General features: G+C 33.0%; 1 long non-coding RNA gene across 1 annotated transcript in view; it reads left to right on the forward strand.

The window, feature by feature from the left end:
- The window catches only part of LOC116422197, a 39,423-nt gene extending 24,790 nt beyond the window's left edge, over positions 1–14,633 (forward strand). Inside the window, exons 5-6 of the long non-coding RNA XR_004232750.1 lie at positions 4,226–4,325; positions 14,566–14,633. This is a non-coding gene — a long non-coding RNA (uncharacterized LOC116422197). The remainder of the gene's footprint in view (positions 1–4,225; positions 4,326–14,565) is intronic.
- The last annotated feature ends 1,909 nt before the right edge of the window (positions 14,634–16,542 follow it).

Raw genomic sequence — 16,542 nt, forward strand, 5'->3', positions numbered from 1 at the left:
CCAATAGATTTTATTCTACTAATAAACAAGTTATTTTATCTGTCTGAGCTAAAAGATAACAGCAGAATAATAAATTATACCAAGACTTTCTTTCTTATTAAAAAGTCATAAAAATAATGATTCCCCCTAAAATAATAAAATACAATAATATCTACTGGCACTTTAAGCTATGCAAAATATTTTACATGTTATTTTATTTAATCCCCACTTCAGCTGGATGGAGGAGTTGTGACCATTTTATAGATGAAAACAGTAGAATTCAGAAAATTTCAGTAACTTGTCTTGGGGTGTATAAATAGCCAATTTTGAGGCAGAATTTGAACCTAGGCTTTCAATCAAAATAGTTTTGTCCACCTACACAGAGAGAGGGACTTGAATATCAAAATATGTAATAAATGAAAAAAAAATCAAACCTAATGGTGGTCTATGTAGAAAAGTCTATAGGACATAGTATTTTCCCCCATGTTCATGAGTTTCCTTTATTCTTCTAACTGTAGGTATGTGATAGACTACTGTTTTCAGCTCTCTTCTGCTTCTATATTGTTTCACTTAAGCATATGATCAGCAACCATAAATTTAATTATGATCTCTATGTTTATAATTTTCACATGTAATTATTCTGCTCTTACTTCTTTTCCAACATCCAAACTCGCATCTCTAGATGTCTTTTAGCAATTTCAAACTGAATGTTTAGTAATCACTCCAAACCCATGTCCCAAATGGAATTCATTTTCTTTCCCTTAATTCTCTATTTTTTCCCTTCTACTTTTACTATTACTGTAGAGGGCAACACCATTCTCTCAGGCCTTCAGGCTATCAGTCTAATAATATCCTAAAGTATGTTGTAACCTTACAGCTCATATCCCCAGGATTTATTACCCCTGTAATCAATCCATTAACAATACCTGTAGATTCCATGTTTGCAATATCTCTCCAATACACCCTCTTCCCTTCTCTAACATTACACCACTAATTTGGATGGATTATTTTAATAGTCTGCAGAGCGATCTGCCTGCCTCAAGTTTATGTTCACTTCAATTCTTCCTCTATTTATACAGTAAAGAATTTTCCTAAAATGCTGGTCTAGTATTGTCACTGCCCTACTTAACAAGTTCCAGCAGCTCCCTATTGCCTTCAGGATCAAATACAAAATGGTCTGTTTGTCACTCAAAGCTTTTTAAAAGCTGACCTTCTCCAACCTTTCCAGTCATTTTACATTTTTTTCCCCTACAATATATTTTTGATTTGATGACCTGGATTTTTGGTTGTTTCACAAACAAGATGCTCTATCCCTTAGCTCAGGTGTTTTTTTCTTTTAACTGAAATATTTTCCCTTTTCATCTCCATCTACTGGCTTTTCAGATTTCCCAACTAAAATTCCAATTTCTACAGGATTCCTTCTCAAAACTCTGATGACTTCAGTGCCTTACCTCTCTTAATTATTTCCTGTTTATATGCAGTGTAGCCTGCTTTGCATATTTTTTTTGAAAGTCATCTTATTAGGTTGTGAACTTTTTGAGGACAAAAGTTGTCTGTAGTGGTTTTGGTTTTGGATTTTGGCACCTCGAGCACTTAGGAATAGTACCTGGTAAACAGTAGGTACTTAATAAAAGTTTATTGACTATTAGTATTTTGATTTATCCGTACTCTCACTACAGTAGGCATTATACCCTGCAAAACAGGTCACAGATCATCCATGCCTTGATATCCTGAATCATTCTTTTCCCATGTTTTTTTTTTTTTTTTAATAAATGTTTTAAAAAGAAATTCCTTTATGTTCCTGTTTTTCCTCCTATTTGGGGAATTTTTTTGTTTCTGCCCTTTGTTATTCTAAATAGTTGATCCTACCAGTGAAGGTTTTTGTCCATGGAGCATGTGCAGGGATCCCAAAGTGATGGCTGGTAACCCTGTTTCTTTAATTTTGGAATGACTTATAGAAGAAAACCACTAAGTTTATAGAAAACTATTATCATTCATTTCAAGCCCTCACAAAATTCCAGGTCATCAAATATCTACAAGTTTCCCTTTCATATTTCTATCATGATTGAGGTGTCATTGATCAGACCCACCACATTCCCAATTATAGTTCAATAATATCTCCATTCAACCATCCTTACTCAATCTTTTAATATTCTATAACTATTATTCACACATATAGAATACTCAGCTGTTGCTATTTCTCCTTCTGTTTTCTTGACTGGCCCACATTCATTCCCAGATATATGTTCTTGATAATGTTCCCTACACATCTTAAAGAGAGGACAACATTGTTAATGAACTACAACCTGGTGACTCCTATTATTATTCTCTTAATTACCCTTTGGGCCATTTCTAATTCCCACACTTTCCTCTGACACCATGTTGTTCCCTGATTTATGGCACCTACAGATGATCATCTTTGTGCTGAGTGAATCAAACTCAGATAACATTTCAGAGCTTTTTCAGTGAATTCCATGCTCATTCTAAATCTGGCAGAAAACACCTCATTATAGTCACCCTCTGCTGTTATGATTTTTTTTTAGAAGGGCCACCTTTAGGATGTATGAAGTTCTGGGAATTTTTTTTTTTTAATGCAACTCCTGTCTATATAATCTATTTGATGAGAAAAGTTTTACAAAATTAATGAGGCCATTTTGATAGCTACTTAGAATAATTAACTTACAGCATTAATTTTTTCAAAGGAAGTATGATTTAAAATAATGAACTGAAATATTTTTATATAGTTTGTATATTTAATGAAAATAATTATATTAATTTTCTAAAAGCATTATTATATTGGAGTTTTCCATAAAGGGAACACTATGAAATATAAAGTTATTATCAGCACTCTATTTTCTGATTTTTTACTGCCAATGCACCAAGTAATTATAATTACAAATATAATATAAAATGAGAGAAAACTTATCTTTAAGATTATCCATGTCATTTAAACAATTATCACTATTTGAGTTTAATACAAGAAGTCCCTTTTTACATGAAATGCACCAATCAGTGTTCTTATCTAATTAATATTGAAAATGTCACAATAAGCCAATGTGATAGTATTAATATTGAGAATAATAAATGATATGAATATATTGATAGGTTCCAAAGAATCTTCTGACAAGATACAATCCCCATGATGGTTAAAAAAAACTATAAAACAATGTAATAAATACCATGAGAAGTACTATCAACATAATATCAGGAATCAGTACACTATCTAATGAAGGCAAACTAGAGTTCTTTCCAAATAGCTTGGCAGTAAAGTAAGGATATATTTTATCACCATTACTATTTGTTGTACTAGTAGAAATCTTAGCGATAGTAATATCAAGAAAAATATAATAAAATCAAGTAAAGATGAAACAAAAATATTGCTTAATACAGAAAATATAATGGTTTCCTTAGAGGGCACTAGATAATTGAAAAAAAAATAAGTAAAACAATTTCATTAGAGTTGAAGGTTAAAAAGTAGATTCAATTCAATGATGAAAATTTTTGCATATTGTCACAAAAATAGGAGAAGAGGTAATTTCTATTTAAATAACTACAAAATTTATAAAACAGCTGGGAACATGCCTACCCAGACACAAATAAGAAATCTATGAATATAACTATAAAGCACTCCAGGCAAGTAAAAAACTAAATACTTGGATAAATAGTTATCATATATGGGGTAGATCAAATCAACATAAGCAAAATGTCAAGATAATGTAAATTAGCTTACTTGTTCTTTGCTATATAATTCAAACTGCCAAAGGGTTACATTACATAGTCACAAAAATGAATTTCATCTTGCAGAACAAAAGGTAAACAATCTCAAGGGGAATAATAGGTGGGAATGTGGGAAGGAAATATATCCAATAGTACTAAGTCTTTAATAACAACACAAAGCGGTACTCATTAAAATGTTGCATTACTTGTTAATTAGTGGAAGTGATCAATTTGTGGAACAAATTAGATCAAAATATACAGATCCAAACATAGACGGTGACTTTTGTTGTTGTTGTTGTTTGTTTGTTTGTTTTTGTTTTTGTTTGATTGGGTTTTTTTTGTAAACTCAAGAATCTTTGGTTTTTGGATTTTTAAGACACTCTCTCACCCTATTCTCCTCAATATTATTCTTTTCAAAGTAATCTTTTTTTCTTATTGTTTATTCAATTTTGTGGCTTAATACCTTTTGTAAGTTTGCCCTTCTGCAAATGCGAGGATCCAAATGACATAATTTCTTATATTCTTCAAGAAAAGAAACTCCATACAGAACCTCCTTCCAGTGATGCAAGTCCACAATAAGATTACTTGGGTCAACTGAGAAGTCAGATGACTTGCCTATTGTTACACAGGTATTGTATTGAAATTAGGGCTTGGACTTAAGTCTTTCTGATTCCAAGGCTAACTAAACCTCTATCTAACATATCACACCATCTCTTATTTTTAAAGGTAACCTGAAGAATTTATATTAGTGTATTAAAAACTCTGGTTGATCAGTTGAATCTGATTCTTCATGATTGCATTTGGAATTTATTCTTGGCCAACATACCGAAATGATTTGCTATTTCCTTTTCCAGTTCATTTTACAGATGAGGAAACTGTGATAAACAGAGTTAAGTGACTAGCCTAGGGTCACACAGTTATTACACAGCTGAGTCTTTCTGATTGTAGGCCTAGCTCTCTCTTCACTGTTCTACTTAGCTGCCCTATTAAAAATCTAAAGGTTAATGGGTAATATAAGCAGCATGAAAACAAAAATTGCATTATTTGTCAATTTAAAAATGGAAATTTCCATAATGTCATTTGCTGATTACTTAGATTTAACCTCCTAAATGTTCTTTATGTGGAAAATCAAATTTGAGGAAAGTCAAATTGAATTCTTCCCCTTTAAAATGGTCTGTAGGAAGCCAGAAAATTCCTGCTTGGTAGGTTCTTATTGAGATACTGATTGTGATAATCACAATATAGGAAGCTGAATATGGAACATATTTCTGGAGGCAATAAGGGTGCTTTTGCTCACTCAATTTGTTTAAATAGAGGCATTCTTTAAGGCTATGTGGTACCTAGACTTTGACTACAAGGTCTGGGAATAGTTGATAAGACTAAAAGAAAAAGAAAATGTCTATGATACAGTGAGTAGGCATATAGCATGAAAATAGGAAAATAGTCTTTAATTATAGGATATATGAAGAGAGAATGTTTCTTATCCTTGATAAGTTATTCTTCTTTTTTATTAGTAAAGAAAGAAAAGCAGTATACTATTTGACACAGAATACCAAGGTTTTAAGTGCTTACTAGTCTAAATAGACAAATAAAAATGTCAGTAGGCAAATAATCATAGTGCATAATATTTGTAATGGAAGAACACAAAAGAGAAAAAAAGCTTTTTCTTTTTGGGGGAGAAATAGCAAACTACTCTAGTGTCTTTGCCAAGAAAACCCCAAATGGGATCATGAAGAGTCAGAAATGAGTGAAATGAAAGAACACAAATATAAACAAAAATATATTCTTACACACACACATATATATATATATATAATCATAATTGTATATAGTTATTTGTACTATTTATATTAGTCATATCAGAAGATTACTGTGAGATATTTTATATTTATGAAAGAGTTTCATTATATAACCTATTCACATCTGAGTTATTGGATAGGCAAGATGTTCAATAAATAATCAGAAGGTAAGAAATATAATAGAGTACATGTGCACATGCATGGGCTCACACACATGTATGTGCACACATCTTCCTGGGATTTCATTGGATTTATGATTGATTCAATATGAGTTTTGCTTCCAGCAATGTAAATGAAGATCTTTAATACTTGCTCATTCTTCTCAATTCTTGTACAAATCCTTTTATGCATCATCTTCAATGTATATAAAGTTCAAACTTATAAGCAGTGTGATGTGGTGGGAGCCCTGGAGTCAGAAGACCAGGTTCAAATATTGATTCTGATGTTTGTAATCTGTGTGATCTTGGCAAGTCACATAATTTCCACTATGTCATCTATTAAAAAAGACTATTGAAATTGACGGCCTTTGAAATCCATCTTAACTTCAGATCTGTGCTTTATGATTCTGTGCTAGACAGTTTTTGACTTATATTGGCATTACATGGATGACAATGGAGGAAATACTGCCATTGTTAAGTTTCATTGAATGATAATCAACAATAGTGGTTTGTATTTACATAGTATTTTATAGTTTGCAAAATATTTTACAAATATATTATTTCACCTACCAACTCTGTGAGATGAGTGATATTTTTATTACCATTTTACAGATGAAAGAACTGAGTCAGAAAAAGGTAAAGTCATTTGTAAAGGGTAATATAAAGATTAAATATTTTAGCTTGAATGTGAAGTCTTACCTTCCTGTGTCCAAGACCAGCTTCTACCCAAAGTACTACTAGCAGGCTTACAATTTTTGCTCCTTCAATTCTCCTAACATTGTTTAAATCGCTTAAACTTCGTGTCCTTAATTTTTGTTTGCTAATGTATTATATCCAATATATTATACGAAGTATTATATTGCTTGCTACAATACTTCCTAAGATTTGTCCATTTTAAAATCAATTCAGACAAATAATTTTTATTCACAGATAATTTTATTATTCCCATTATACTTTTCAAAATTTCATGAATAGTAACAGATTCTTGAGATGTGATTTTTATTAAAATCCCTACTCATCTTTTGCCATTATATGGAAGTCTCTCATGATCATCAAGGATATAGAAAAAGTTCCCTTCAGATAGATGAGTTTCAAGTATATTTATATCAATGTCTTATTTATATACCATCTAGTAACCAATCTGAATAAATTTAAGACTACTTACAGCTCATTTGTCTACAATGGGATCATTTTATAAAGCCACACTAGATATCAAAGACTATTTACTTTTTACAAAATCTAGAAACACCATGATATGTAATCAGTAGTGAATGCACCCCTCACACACAAAAACAAAACAAAACAAAAAAAACCTTAAAGTACCAGCAAGACATTTGAAAGATTGAAATTCACATGAAAAGATTATAAAAACAAAAACAAAATTCCAATTCTGTAAGTATGGGCAGAAATTTGTAAGAAAGTAGGAAACACAAAATTAGATCCTGTCATCTAGGATACTTGTTAGGCACTTCATGTTAAGAACTTTAAGCCTTAGTTATTTACATTTTTTTTCATGTAAATTGAAGGGATTCTACTACATGGCTGGAAGGAGGACTTAGCCCAAGAGTTTATTGTTGTTGTTGCCAGGATTCTTTTAGGGTTTACCACATCAAGGCAGGCTCCCATGGCTGAAATGGAAATTCATAAGGAAGAATTAAGGACAACAAAAGTATATGTAAAGGATAGTCTGCTGCCTGCTTCCCACCTCTCTTCTTCCCCACCCCCACCAAAAAAACAAACAAACAAACAAAAAAACAACCTGTAGACAAAACCAGATAAACAGAGACAAAAAGACAGAGACAGAGACAGAGAAAAATCCAGAGGCAGAGACACAGAGAGAGACATAGAGAGAGACAAGCACTAAAACTTCCAATGTGGAACTGGCAAACTGTATAGAAGGGAGACAAATTAGGATAACTCTATTAAGCCTCTGACTTGATGGTTTCGAAGTCATGGCTGAAAGAGTGAACTATTGACCACCTTAGGAAGACAATTTTGTGAGTGTGGTTGTAGTCACTTCTATCTGGAACTCTTATATCAGGGTTTATATTCATGTTTATCCATTCCTTCATTGATTCACAATAATAATCAGATAGTCATCATTATTGGTTCTTTAGAATTGTCTTTTCTCTTTCTGCCAATTAAAGAATCCTATCTCTAGCACCCTGGCATTTGACAATTGTGTGCCTCAGGGTTTTGAACAGTAAGATTTTTCTAAATGATATTATGTGAATGATTTCTATTTGAACAGCATTGCTAGTCCTTCTCAGCTCTTGAGCATTTCATCCTTTATGCCCATGCACACCGTGTTATGGCTACTTTCCTGCTTCTTTTCTTCTGAATGCCCATTATTCTTAGCTTCCATCATCTTGTTCTATTTTTGAAGTCATTCAATTTGATTTGCATTGGAACAATCTGTCTGTTAGCCTGTAAAATTCAGTGCTTGCAGTTCTAGTCTCTTTGTCATTGTGGATTCTTTCTTTCACAGCTTCTATTCTGTGTCCTCTTAATCTTCTCACCTCATTGTTTCCTTCAATGATGTTTCTCATTTCTACACATTGCTTACCAACTCTTGAATTCTTCTGTTAACTCTTCCAGCCACTTTTCCTCCTGGTGAAACTTATGTCCTCATTCATGTCTTTCAAAGTAGTTACTATTCATTCCACTTGTCCTTCTACTTGTCTTGAAGTTTTTGTCATTATTTTATTTTAGGTTCTTAATTCTCTACAATCTCAATATTTTATAGTTTCATCTTCTTCTATTTCTTGACATAAGAACTCCACGACAAAAAAACTGCTCCCTTTGAATTCCCCTACATGCCTTTTTATTATTTTTTTCAGAATCTGTGTTCACTCAGTTACCTAAAATTTCTTTCCCTCTGCTTATCTGTGTGATCCTGACTTTAGAGGCAATTGCTATGAAGAGAATGCCATATCTAGATCTGACTCCTAATCCTCTTCAGACATTTACTGTGTGAGTCTCAACAAATAACAACTTCTGTGTCTTCAAATATAAAACAGGTATAATGATGGTATTTACCACCTGAGGTTTTTATGAAGATAAAACGAGATAATATTTGTAAAATTGTTGTGTACAGTTCCCATGACATAGTTGTGACTGATCCAATTTTGAATGATGTCATGAAGTGATATCTTGACTTGCATATGAATTGGATTTAAGTGAGACAGACAAAATTATTAGTTTACTTCTCTTAGTATTATGAAAGTGGCAGGAAAAAAAAAGTCAGGATAACTGGTGATGGCCCAGGATGTCATGACTGACCTTGGCATTTGTTATGTTTGACCAAGAGCTAAGCACTCCACAGTCCCTGCTTTACCTGCCTTCATGGCTGTTGGAACAAATGGTTTTCATCCATCCCTTCCACCAGGAAATTCTTCATCTGCTGGGGGTACCCACCCTCCTACTTGACTAATAGATTTGAAACTTCTTGGTTACTCTTTACCTGGTTTTTATTCCATGTACCAGAATGTTTATTGGGGTCTTGCTACTGCACATGCACTCCACTTCTTAGAGTCACAATTTAGAGTTGGGTGAAAGCTGGTCACCAAAGGTTGATGGGAAATCCTCATCTTGGCAAGCTTAGCAAATCCTAACACCAGAGGTACTAATTTTCCTTGAAAACCAGTGTAATATAAACACTTCTTCCCTTCCCTTCCTCCTTCCTCCAAAGTCCATATCCTGTACAAATAACAGAAAGCCTTCTACCATCCCCACAGTAATCTCCTTTTCTTTGAATTTGAAAAACCCTGTTTGGCACTTATATACTATCTTATATTCTTAGAATATACACATAAGATATTACTGTCTCTCCAAAAAAGATTTTCATTTGCTTGATGCCATTGATAATGTCCCCAGTGCCTATTAGCCTCTTACATACTCAATAAGTACTCTCTAAATAAGTCTTAAATTATATGAGGATGTGTCGATGCTCCTAAATATAGACAATTATAGTTCAGCCAACAGCATGATATGTTTTGAAGTTCTGAGAATTTAAAGAAAAGCAGAAACTAGTCCCTTATCTCAAGTGCTTAAAGTTGAATAAAGTATTCTGGGAATCTTAGCCTTATTCCTCAATGATGTAGTTCTTCTTTGTCAGGGAATCATTGCTCAGGAAGAAAGCCTGCTGTTGACCCTTTTGTGTGCAGCTTACCATGCTTATTTGGTTCACATGCAGCAGTAGAAGTGTTTTTGATCTAGCATTTAAAGAATATTTTGGTATCCCATGGCTGCTTCTCTTACAATGATAAGTTAGTAAGTGATTATAATAAACACAATCCTTTATGCATTTCTTTTGATTTTTCTCAATCAACAAAGAAAATAAATGTACAAACAAAATGGTTTTATCAGATAAAACTCCACTAACTACCTTCCCCTCCCCATCTCACAGTCTCTATGAAATATATAATCAAGAACCTCTTTCAAGTACTAAAAATACTTTATGTCCTAAAAATGTTTTTTTTTTTTGGGGGGGGGGAGGAACAGAAAACATGGAGTCCCCAACTCTCCAGACATTCACCTTACATGCACTTTGGTCTGATTGTTTGTGCTATAGTAGGAATAATATAAAAATCAGTGTGATTTGGTATCCTCAGATGAGACAGAAATTTCCTTATTTTCTAAAACAGCCTACTCAAGTAGTATCCAAATACAATGAGATATTCTTTAGAGAAATATCATGCTGTTGGCTGAAACCACACTGCATATACATCTACAAACTTCATGGTGAGTAGGAAATTAGTGAAGTTTTACATGATATTTTTAGAAGACTTCTAGTGACAGATCAAATTCCCAAGGTCTATAAAGTAGCTGTCATAACACACTTATTCCAAAAAGCATTAGGTGATGACAAGTGCAGGGACAGAAAATTGGTTAGCTTAACATAAATTGTGGGAGAAATGCGATGAGAAAACTAAGCAGAGAGAAGAAATGCTTACACAAGCATGAGACAACCAATCATGATTGAGAAGAAGAAAAAAAATAGGAGACTGCTTCAGTGACTTATTTAGGAGTTATCTAGAGATATTATTATCCATCATGTACTAGGGAAATGTACTGACACTTATATTTACATAAGTTTCCCGAAAATCATTTGCTTAGGTTTTCAAAAATGGCAAAGGTACTAGAGAGGATCAAAGCTCAAAATCAAAGAGGGAAATGAAGGTGTCCATGAAAAATATTCAAGTCAAGAAAACTATATGGGGATTACTTTTATAGTTTGTTGGCAGAATTGAAAAGAGAAAATGTATTTTGGAAGACTTACTTAATAGGCTCTGTGCATTTATTATTAGAGTCTTCATGTCTCTTAATAGAATTTATGTCAATTTCTTAATCTGTTCCCTGTAAATAGAATAGTAAGAGCTTAACAAATGCTTGCTATCTTACCTTATATATTCCTGAAAGAGGCAAATGGCAGAAAATTTGTATATATGTGTATATATGTATACATATGAGTATGTGTGTATGTATTTATATATACCACAGTATTAATCTAATAATTTCTTTTCTTCTAAAGTCTAGGAAACAAGTATTTCTCAAGTGATTGGGGAATTTCTGAACAAACAGTGATGTATGAAGGAAGTGTTATTGTAACATTGAAACCTACAATTCTATAAGTTGAAAAAATAAAAACACCAAGATCAAGTTGGGAATAATTTGCAATTTTCACCACCAATTTTGACCTTAAAAAAGAAATGAGAAAATATATTTTTCCCCTTTTTGAGAGCTAGGATACTATAAGGGCAGATGCATGTGTGTGTGTGTGTGTGTGTAAAGCAGACACAGACATACAGGCAGAGAGAAAGAGACAGAGATAGAGACCCACTGAGACAGAGAGACAGAGAGAGACAGAGTAAGGTATATATTTTGGTCACATAGGTAATATGATCTTTATGACATTATATAAATGATTGATTTTTTTTAGTAAGTGAAACAGAAATTGGAATCATACATTGAGTTATTGATATAATGAACTGAAAATCTAGGTGACACAGTGAATACAATTCTGGGCCTGTAATGTGGGAAACTCATCTTCCTGAGGTCAAATCTGGACTTGGACAGTTTCTAGTTATGTGATACTAAGCAAGTCACTTAATTCTCTTGGGCATAGTTTTTTTTCTATCCATAAAATGAGCTGGAAAAGATAACTACAGTATCTTTATCAAAGAATCTCCAAATGAAATCATAAAGATTCAAACACAACTGAAAAATGACTAAACTGCCACATAATGGATGCTAAGGAGACCAAATTCTCTACCAATGCATGGGTCAATACCTTGTCTTAAACTTGAGTCTTTGAGAGTTGCTTAAAATATTGAGAATTTAAATATGTTGACCAGTATCACAGAGCCAATATGTATTAAAGATAAGCCTGACAGCCAGGTTTTCCTGCTTCTGAAAGTAACTCTTTATCTACTATGATAAAAATTATTTACTTAAAAAAGGACAAATATTTTAGTTCTTTTAATATTTTTATCATTTTTACTTATATTAATTTTTATCACTTTTGCTTATTATATTTTTAATTGAATCTATCCTTCTTATTTACATATTCAGAGAGCTATCTTATCTAATAAATAATGGGCGAAAAGGGTAAAAAGGAAAAATTTAGTAATACTAAGTAACACATCATCCAAGTATGACTATATATGCACAGTTCCACATCTATAATCCGGTCACCACCATTGTTAAAGAATTAAGAAGCATTTTTCATCTCTTTTTCAGGGTCTAATTAGTCATTTTAATTATATATCCTCCAGATTATTTTAAGTAAAATATATTAGCCTCCTTCTTAAAACCACATTTTTTTGGATTACAACTTCATTAAAAAATTCCTTGCAGCCATTAAAGGTATGTTTCATATATTCTGAGGTAACTTCCTCCCATCTCTCTTCCTTGACAACACATTTCAGTGATAATTTAAGAGAAAATCTTTTCCAAAAGGTTTTGTGTTAAATTTTTACCTTTTATTGTTAATATGGCAGTTGACATGGAGTTACTTAATATTTGGAGTAGAGAAACTAGTGATGATTGATAAGACAGATAATAAAATAAATTAATAAGTATTACTGGATGTTATGAGAAAAGCTAATTAAAATATCCAATTTTAAATATATATATATATATATATATATATATATATATATATTTCTTGGAATTATCATAGATTATACCTCCATGTGATATATAATGTAAGAATAAACTGACATCAAGATATTCAGAAACAAATGCCCAATTTAGTTGGGGACAAGTAAATAACTTGAAATATTAGAGGTTAAATTGGAGACATGGACTTTAAGACTGATCCTCTCTCTGTTCAGTTGAGTTCTAACTGTAACCTGTGATACCAACTCTTCTTATAAAGAATTTAAACATTAGGGAAAACCCATTTCATAGCTGGATCATTTTGTTTGGACCACGTATTTGCCTTTAATATATGCTGTTAGAATATTGGGATGTTTTCTCAATGCCAATTTTCCAAACTAGCATCTTTAGGTATAATTTTTTTTTTCATTCTCTCAGTCTTGATCACAAACAGTTTTTTACTTTTTCTTTTGTATTTTAGTTCAGTGAAGGAAAACAGTCATCATTAGAGATGCTTACCTATGCAAGCATCTTTACTCTTTTAGTTCTCGCAAAGGCTGCTCTCTGATTTGAGAACCCGAATCTATAGACATTAACTATAGAGCCAAGTAGAGCACATATTCCATTTCACTCCTCTTTATCAGGCCATGTGTGCTACATAGAGATCCATAACATGAGAATACTATTCCCTTTTAATCATGGTAGAGATGGTGATATCAACCCCAAACCTTAAATGACAGTAGTGCATAGGGAAGTGAATGGGAATCAAGACGACTTGGATGTTTACTAGTTATGTGATCCCAAGTAAATGCCTATAAAGAGTGATCTTCTTTGTGCTTTCTATGTATAATGAACATGTTGGGTGTGATGCTGTCTAAAATTCTTCTGATTTCTGGATCTATGATCCTAAAGGAACTCCATTAGATTAGCAATAAGCTATATTCCAGTTCTATATCTAATCATCCAACATGTAGCACAGTACCTAGAACATAGTGCACATTTAATAAATGTGTATTGTTTGAGTAATCAAACTATTTTAATAGCTATCTTGAAGTGTTACATTTCCAGGGATAAGTGAATTCTTCTAAATGTATTTTTTTCTGATTTTGGCACTAAGAGGTATAGTCAGAATGCACAATGGTATATCTACTAACCATTGTCAGTGCCCATCACTCAAGTAGAGACCTAGTTATCACATCTGATAGAATCATAAAAGAGTTTGAAAGAATCTTAAACATTTATTCTAACCCCTTCATTTTACAATTGAGATTTCTTCTGGAAATTAGCAAAATTAAGAGCCAGATAATTGTATTTGCTCATGATTACCAAGGGAATAAGTAAGAAAGTTGGATTTTTATCTAGGCGTTTGAGTCAATTTCCAGTGTATTACAACAATACTGTCATCAAAATACACTTAAGAGGTAACACAGAGGACAGAACTTTGACGCTGGAATTAGGAAGATCTGAGATCAGATCTGGTCTCAGACACTTACAAGAAGTATGGCACTGAGCAAGTCATTTAATCTCTGTTTATTTCTGTTTCCTCAACTATAAAATGGGGATAGTGATTGTACCTAACTTTCAGAGTTGTTGTGAGATAACACTGGTAAAAATATTTAGCATAATTCTTGGCATATAGTGGATATTATATAAATGCTTATTTCCCAATATTTTCCCATTAAGAAATGTACACAGATATGAGGAGAAAAGTCATTCAAAGTAGTTAAAAGAAGAATTTCCTTGAATTTCATAATATCTGGGTTTGAGTCATGGTTCTTACATATGTTTACAAATGTTGTCTCCTCCCGTAGAATGTGACCATCTTACGTGCAAGGATTGTTTCATTTTGTCTTTGTGAACCAGTACTACCTCTAACATGGTAAGCATCTAATAAAATCTTATTGATTGATAAGTTGATTGACTAACATATACTAGTTGTGTGTCCCTGTGTCAAGTTATTTAACCTCAAATTTCCCAAGGCAATCCTCTGAGCCTTTCATTGAGTTACTGATATCTACTGGCTTAGGGAGCTTTTTCACTAGTTTAGAGAAATCACCAACATTGTTTGTGATTTGTCTTTCTCCTTAATTGCAAACATTGTGACAACAAACTTGAAACTATAATATTGTTGGTTGATATGAAAAGATTGAGAGTCTGGGACACTCCAGAGCAGTTCCATGATTTAGTAAGCAGCTAAATAAAACAATGCATCTAGAGTCAGGAAAAAAATTGAATTCAAGTAAACTTTTAGACACTTACTGTCTGTGTGACTCTGAGAAAGGCACTATTATCTCATTCCATTTTCTTGCCTATAAAAAGGAGGAAATTATATCATCTATATGATAGGGTTGTTGTGGGAATCAAATGAGATATTTTAAATTGCTTAGCATAGTGCTAAATGCTTAATAAATGCTTATATCTTTCCTATTTTTTCCAATATGAAATTACATGTTTTGATCCCATTATCAAGAAAGGAAGAATGAAAGAAAAATAAAAGAGATTGAAGGAAGAAGAAAGGAAGGAAGGAAAGGAAATGAGGACAAAAGAAAGGAAGGTTAAAATTGAGGGAGAAAAGAAGGGAAGGAAGAAAATGAGGGAGACAGAGAGAGAGAGCAGGGAGAGGGAGTGAAAGAGGACGGGAAGGAAGCAAAGGGGGGAAGGAAGCAAGGAGGGAAGGGAGTGAGGGAGAGGGGGAAAAAAGAAGAAAAGAAAGAAGGAAAGAGTACAAGTCACCTATCGATCAAATTTACTTTGTCTTGAGTTTTATGTCCTCCATGATAACCAATTCATCTGATTTGCTCCACCCTTGATCTATTTATTTGCTGCTTTAAAGACTGTGTCTCAGTGGAAACACAAGGACAATGATTAAATGTTTCATCATAAGCATGTAGTTAGTGTGCATGTGTTTGAATATGAGCTTAAGTGCATATATTTTCAACATCCAGGAAACACTCACTATATGGAACATAGCTATGTATGTTTGAGTAATGGAAAAATGCCCAAGGTGCAGACTATAGACACTGATTTGGGGTCTGTTTTTATTGGATCAATGTGTGTTCCTACCTATAAGATGCAAGAGGGTCCAGCAGGGGAAGAATAAGAAACTATGTGCTAAAGTAAATCAGTGAAAATACAGACAGCTAAGCAGGAATTATTGACTAATAATTGTAATGTTTTAGGAGATATCTGCTTTGTTGGTTTCATTACTTATATTAATGAGGTCTTTAGTGCATTTTATCTTTTAAAAATTATGTGCGAGTGTGTGAATTCAGATATGTGTGTGTCTAGACAAGAGCAGCCTCTGTGCACAACTGTAGCTTGATGCCAGTCTATTTTTAGTGCCTCTTGGATAAGCTGGGAAATTAATAATGCCACATATAGGAAGTAAAGAGCTTTGTCACTTTGGATTTGCTGCTCGAGCAACTTTCCTTCCAAAAGTCGATAAATTACAGGGCGGCATTTAATGAGTTGATCCATTTGCATTGCCATTAACCCTTGGGTACCCTTTCACAGTGCCTGAAGAAATTTCAGTTTGTTTTTGAAGGACTTGGTTCACTGGATTTAGATTACTTTTGTCCTTTTTGGGATGCTAAGAAATAAATTACTGGGCCAGCTGTGTGATGAGTGCATAATGAATGGTGATGTTGGGGGAGAAGAGTCATGGACAATGTGGAGGGGTCAATTCAAGATAAGTTTACTTGTTGCCCTTGTCAGCATTAAATGGATGTACCTCCATTAGTGGTGTCCAAGATCACCACTTTATTTTAGCAGTTGACTTTTGATTGGTA

This window comes from Sarcophilus harrisii, chromosome 3 (genome assembly GCF_902635505.1).
Source record: "Sarcophilus harrisii chromosome 3, mSarHar1.11, whole genome shotgun sequence".
Classification (NCBI taxonomy): Eukaryota; Metazoa; Chordata; class Mammalia; order Dasyuromorphia; family Dasyuridae; genus Sarcophilus; species Sarcophilus harrisii.